Here is a 6,897-nt window from a genome sequence, read left to right as displayed (position 1 = left end):
TGTATCTTTGCTTGTCCGAAGTGGATGGCGGGGCTTCTCCCCTGGTATCACTCCGGCGATCAAGTTAGTATGAGAACGAGAAAAATAGTAGTATATGAGAATGAACAGTGTGCTTACTTGGGAGAGGTATGCGAGGAGTATTTATAAGTGAGGAAGGAATGCCAGGACGGAGAGTTCAGGCTGGTGGGACCCACCTCCTGGCATTACTTCTCTGTTCCCTGTCAGGAGGTCTGACTCTGACACTGTAGCCGCCTGAGTATGATGACGGAGAGTATTGTACAGGAGTCATTAAGTGCCTGCTTTTCAGATAAAGCACTGGTCCCGGGTAATGTCAGGCGGCTTGACATCATCAGCGTGCAGCTGAGGTGGGGTGCCGAAGTCACCTACGCGGTAGACTAGGGACCTGGTCGAGCTCAGGGGGTATGCTCAAGACATGGCTGAGCTCCGATGAGGGACGAGATGGATTAACCTCGGACATGCAGGGTGGCCGAGGTTGGCATCCTCAACTATCAAACAAAACTCAACGCTCTTATGAAAATTGTCTGAGCTGCTTTTCTCCCCAAGATGCAGAAAACTGAATAAGTTCGAAGAGCGACAAAGATAAGAGAACGCAAGAAAGGGCAATAGAAGCTAAGACAATATACTTATTAGACATAAACATAGCAAAACTCAACTCTCTCATGCAAATTGTCTGAGCTGCTTAATGACCAAGCTGCTTTTCTCCCAGGATACAGAAAACTAACTAACTTCCAAGAGTGACAAAGAAAGGCGAACCCAAGAACAGGCATTTGAAAGCAAAGACAACAACCTTGTTAGACAAAACATCTAGCCTAAGTGAAGTTGATTTTTACGAAGAAACGCTTATTGTACCAAATTAGATGTATTGTTACATCTTTTGATGTTGCTTTTGTACCCTAATTGGAATACTTTTCTGTTACCATGGGCCAAAATCTTGTCCATCCCATGGTACAAAAATACAGCAAGGATCTAAGCACTGGATTTTCGCCATCATCTTAGACATCACAACTTGCGACCTTATATGCTAGAAAATGTGCAAACCAGGCGTAAGCACATTGGTTGTTGAGTTGTCATGGTTCAGTAATTAATTTGTTGTTGTTGCCCACTGGATCTAAGAACTAAGAAAGGCTGAGTGCCATACTATGAACAAGCCACCTCAGCAACCCATATAGGCACATCTACAATTCCAAGGCAGAGCAGCCTTTAAATACACAATTCCAAATTCTTTAATTGACTGCTATTATTGTCCAATTATTGCATAAAACTGATATTACCTCTAAATCTTCCTAAATATTTTCAAGCAATAGATCTAAATGTATTTGATTTCAGTGTTCACATTCCTCAATACCAAATGAAAATTGTTTCACTGATTATGCACAAGAGAATACTGTTTCTGCCCCCAAGGACGATTGTTGTAAGTTGAATGTCATGTGGTTGTACTAAAAAAACACCTCTTTAATTGAGACACTTAGGCAAACACTACAAGTTTGCCTTGGGTTTTGCATCAAATTGATTTTCCAGAAAGGGATAACGTTTGCGCGCTTAACTAAATAGCATGTTCATTAGCATCGTCAAAGAAGCAATTGTGGACACATTACAATACAGAATTTTTACATTTAGAAAGCGCAGGATTCAAAAAAAAATGACGGTTGAGCACAGCCATAAGAATTCTAGAAAAATGTAAGTAAGAAAATAAGAGAGGAATGATTAAATTCTCTCTAACTCAATAGGAAAACAAGCATTTAATCTTCTTGTCCTTCAAACTATTGATGCTACAAGGTAACAAGGAATATTTAGAGGCTAAGAGTTCATTGACTTTAGCAAACTTAACAATCAATAAATTTGACAGGAACCAAACGCCACCTTTATGCGACTATTTAAGCCAAGAGGCTAAGGAAACAATGATTCCAACTTTGACAGGAACCAAAATTATAAATAAACTAATTTCAAATTCTTATTGCCCTAAGCTGTAATGCGACAGAAGGACTTTAGCATTAGTTTGAGTGACACAAATACCTTTGGACACCACAAACCAGACAAAACATAATAGTTATCCTATTTACGGGCAAATTCACCTGAATACATTCCAACAAGTAACTGAAACAGCCAGCAAAATCCATTTATCCACCATTATCTGTAATACTCGGAGTGCCCTTAATTCTTGTAAGTGAACTAGGAGGCACAAACGCGCTTCGCGCAATGGGAATCTAAAATGCTCTGCCCAGTTTTATACAGACCAAAAAGCATATATGAAGTATTAAAAATAGTAATTTATCTAGAATCATTATTTGGCTGTAGTTTAACACATAAACCACTGATTGCAAGTCAAGATTTTGGCTGTTACAAATGATCACCCACAAAACAGATTAACATAGATGCAAAAAACTGTACATAAATACACATAAAAAATTAAGCCACGTACAAACTGAAATGGCATTTGAGCCATATTAATCAACAACCTAACTACTACAAAATATCTGTGGTTGAATTCTTTATAACAATGATAACTACACATTAACTAAAACATCTACTAAAACTGTTCTCTAGAAAAAGGCTAAACAGATTAAAAGATTACAATAATCAATTTAACATTGAGTCGCACTCCTAATCAGACTACATGAATGCCTAACACAGCACAACAGATTCCTCCTTCTTAGCTGCTCTACCACATGATCACCCACTTCAACATTTTGAAGCAAAAAATCACAAGGATAATCATAAACAGCATAAGAATAAATAGCCAATGTACCCCACAATGTAAATTAGTCTCTCAACTCCATTGCAAAAGATCAGTCCCACAATGTAAAGTATGCACAAGACCATGACAACCATTAAGAACGTCATTTTTGACGATCCAAATTCCATTCCTTCAATAGAAAAAGTAGACACACAAAGAATTTCAGTTTCGTACAAAATCAATAGACAACAAGAACAAAATTCCTCCATATGTCACAAAGTCAAATACCAAAAGCAATTCAACCCAAATATTTGAGGTACAAACTCAAACAAAATTCAAAACTGTATTGAAAATTGGATTCTTATCAACAAGAACCTATTTTATTGAAAATCTAGTTTTTTTCTCAAGGACTAAGTTCAAACATACTCAAAACATTGACCTTGATTTTAGAAAAAATTTCATTATTTATAGCCATATGAAAACACAACCATTAACCTTTGACAGTTAACTTTCTTTAAATCAAGGAAAAAAAATTGCATTTTTGTTGGCAATATGCATATTCTATCAATTTCCACAAGATCAACCAAATTAAACTAAAATTCAGGAGAAAACAGAAGATTTGAGGCTGTCAGCAGGTGCAACTTCACTGGTAATAGTCGCAACACACCAAATATCTAAAACAAAGCAAAAAAATAGACATTAAGAATGACTCAGCATGCAACCAAAACAAAATTGACTGTAATTTCTCTCTTGCGATGAGTCCATAATATATAAAAAGAACAAAAGTAAGTCAAACGTTTTGGCATTCCATTTGGAATGACTCAGCAAGCAACCAAAACAAAGAAAACTGACTGTAATTTTAATCTTGTGATTGGTCCATAATATATAAAAAAGAACAAAAGTCATTAACTTTTTGGCATTCCATTCACACTTCATGGTGGAAACTAACCTCAGCAATCATGAGTAACTATTCTCGGGCAGTTTGGCAGAGTGATTGCCTGCAAATATACATCATAAGAGTAATGAATATGATGGGAAAAAAATCTGTACACAAATCATAGCATGTACTACAATATTTTCCACTCCCTAATGAGACCAGTAGTTGTATATCGATATAATACCCTCCTATAACAGTTCTATCATCACGTTCAAGCTACATTATAGAAGAAAAATAGCAAGAAACAAATAGAACGGGTGATAGAGGGGCTCTAATTACTCAATTTCAAATCTATGTTAATATAGGTGCTGCTTTGATATTGACCTAACCGATGATACTAACATGTTCACTGCATCAGTCTTTGGGGACTTATCAGGGATTGCCCAAATTCACTACACTTCAGGCAAGCAAATCCCGTAACATAAAAGGACTAAACTTCGCTTAAGCACAACCTCTGTTGAGCATAGAAGAATAACCTACATAATCAACAGAAAGATCAGTATAACAATTACTGAACTTTGTGGCACAAAACAATCACAGAATAAGCCAAAAAATAAACAAAAACAAAAGAAATGGCACAAAAATTAGGAAAAGAAAACAAACACAATTAAAGGATGACTAAAACAGGTAGTTCTACATCATTTATACCAATTGTAATCATCATTCATCCCTTGATGTACATACCATAAAGAATTCATTAGCTGTGAGCAAAGGATTCATTTGCTCAAATGAATGCTGCATTTTGAGAATGCACGAGAACATACCTTGGATTTGCATATTCTGGTAAGTATTGCGACAAGAAACGAAGAGCAGTATCTCTCTACAGCAACAAAACCATAACATATTTATTAGGCATATTATTTGAAAAGCCAAAAACTCAAGGATGGGAAAAAAAGAAAATGTCTGTTCCTTTTGGTTTCTTTGTTTCGAAATATTATGGACACGGGGAGAGAAATATCATTATCAGAACAGTGCTTCGCCAAACAATAGGAGGATTTCTTTTTTTTGGGAGGAGAAAATCCTATCATGTTTACTTCTAATCTCTTCATTTCTAACCACTGAAAATACACCGAAATAGAAAATGAGAATACAAAAAATCTGAAATACCTATATAAAACATCAAGACAGGCGAATAGGATTTGGCTGGACCAAAAAATTACGCAAAAAGCAGCTACCATTTTGACAGTTAGGATCTTGAAGTTTTAGTTCTTCCAGTGCTAATAAAGATGATGGCAAAATTATGGATGAGCTTTAAGGGAAGATTATTAATTTCTTGTGTCAGGCAAAGAGAGAGGCTAACCATGTAATTGAGTTGCAAAGCTATTCCACATAGCTGGGAAAGCCTAGGAAAAAGAGTTACCGCAGCATTTCCTCTTCCCCCACCCGCAAACTCCCTCAGTCCTGCCCTCTCTAATCTTGCTGTCATGGTGTAGTACTTTTGAAAGTTTATACTTGTAATCATCCTTCTAGGACCACTTATCAATTAAGTATTTTATGTTTGTTGAGTGCGATCTTTACTATATGTTTGAAGCAAGATGAAACCCTTGGCAACTCAATTTCAGTTAACATACTGAAGCACATTACATATACTTTTGCACAGTACTATACCGAAGCAATGGGTAAGTTATGATCTAGGCTATCTGATCAATGAGATTATCATAGCCAACAGGTATTATGAAGGAACTTTAGTCACAGAAAAGAAAATGGATGGTCAGCATGTTCATTCAGACCCAAACTTTTCGGATGAAAGAAACAAGAAATGAATAAATGTATAACTATGAGTTGGACCTTACACAGAGGTGTAATTAGGCTTTCTAACTCTGGGCATCAAAATCAAAGCTTCCCTGCCTCCTGAACTCTAGGCAAACCCAGCATTTTAAATCTGTAATATCAAATTTTCAAAAAATCAACTCTCAGTTTATTCACTATTAACAGGAAGAAATACAACGGGGAAAAAAACTAATAAAAAAATGCATAAAAATAGTAACAAAACTCAAAGAACATAAAAATTTTTAAAATTAAAAAAAAATATAACAGGAAGAAATACAAAGAGGAAAAAATGAAGCACAAAAATACATAAAAATAGTAAGAAGACTCAAAGAACATAAAACTTTTTAAAATTACAAAAAATAAACCATACCTCTAATCCAGGGCTGCTGCGACGGTCGTTGATTCTCTGAAACTAAAATTCCTAAAAAACCTAGAGATATATACAGAAAACTGTGAAATTATATCGATCTATTGAATGTAGGGCTTTTCGGCAACTACTAGCAAATCTATGGGCAAATAAAAGAGCCACAGATTTTGTAGTCTTGAAGAGCCCAAAAATTTTCTAAAATTTAAGGGAGAATCGGGGGAACATTAGCTTTGCAGTTGATCGGAGAAGGAGAGAGAAGGGATTGACAACTTCTTTTTAGAGGAGAGGGTTTAAGTCGGCTTACGAACACACCGAAACCAACTGTAGTCAAAGCGATGCCTCTGTGAAGCATTTCATCCAACACCTTACGGGCATCCTTTAGGTTCCCAGTGAATTGCAGGTTTCAGATTGGATTTTGGAAGCTGCAGAATGGAGGAGTTGTTGGAAAATCGAGAAAGCAATATGGGTTTTCCTGCCTGCAAGGTGGGAGCATATAAGTGACTGATAAACGCAAGGGTCAAGGTGGATATGGAGGACTTTGACTTGCTTTAAGAGCATTTCTAAATTGGTGGGCAATGGAGAGAGATTTAAGGATGGATTGGAAAGTAGCAGAAGTGTGCAAGAAATCCGGCTGCTGAGAGGCCCAGATAAAGAAGCCAAGAGTCAAGTCGGGAAATGCAAAATAAATAAGAACGAGAGCAAGGGAGAGAAAGAGAGGAAGAGAAAGGGAACGGAGAGAGTTTGAGGAGAAGGGGTGTATCTAACCTTAGAGGAATGGAGAAAGAAAATAGAGAAGAAAAGGAAGAGGAGAAGATGAGAAGCGGCGCCTCAAAACTTGGGTCTGACTTATAGCTAGTTTGGGAGTTTAAAAGAAAAGAAAAGAACAGAAACCTTAAGTTAGAAAAGAAAAGAAAAGATTATAATATCTTTTCATGTTATTTGGGAGTTTTGGAGAAGAAAGGAGATGAAATAACTTTTCTTTGTTTGGAAGGGAGAGAATTGAAAAGACAAGATTCAATTTTACATAAAAACCCTTAAACCTTAAGATACCATGAGAATTTTATTAGGTTATATAGTTATATTTTAATCTTTTAAGGGTAAAAATGGCATATGGTATAATTCATTTAA

General features: G+C 36.2%; 1 long non-coding RNA gene across 1 annotated transcript; it reads right to left on the bottom strand.

The window, feature by feature from the left end:
- Window positions 1-5,430: 5,430 nt before the first annotated feature.
- On the bottom strand, window positions 5,431-6,575 carry LOC113763878. Its single transcript, XR_003467418.1, has 3 exons — window positions 6,074-6,575; window positions 5,773-5,823; window positions 5,431-5,514 (listed from the first exon to the last, which is right to left on the bottom strand). It is a non-coding gene; the product is annotated as an uncharacterized LOC113763878 (long non-coding RNA).
- Between the last annotated feature and the right edge of the window lie 322 nt (window positions 6,576-6,897).

This window comes from Coffea eugenioides, chromosome 2 (genome assembly GCF_003713205.1).
Source record: "Coffea eugenioides isolate CCC68of chromosome 2, Ceug_1.0, whole genome shotgun sequence".
In the NCBI taxonomy this organism is placed as follows: domain Eukaryota; kingdom Viridiplantae; phylum Streptophyta; class Magnoliopsida; order Gentianales; family Rubiaceae; genus Coffea; species Coffea eugenioides.
Note: the sequence above shows the minus strand (reverse complement) of the source record. Positions and strands in the feature narration are given on the sequence as shown.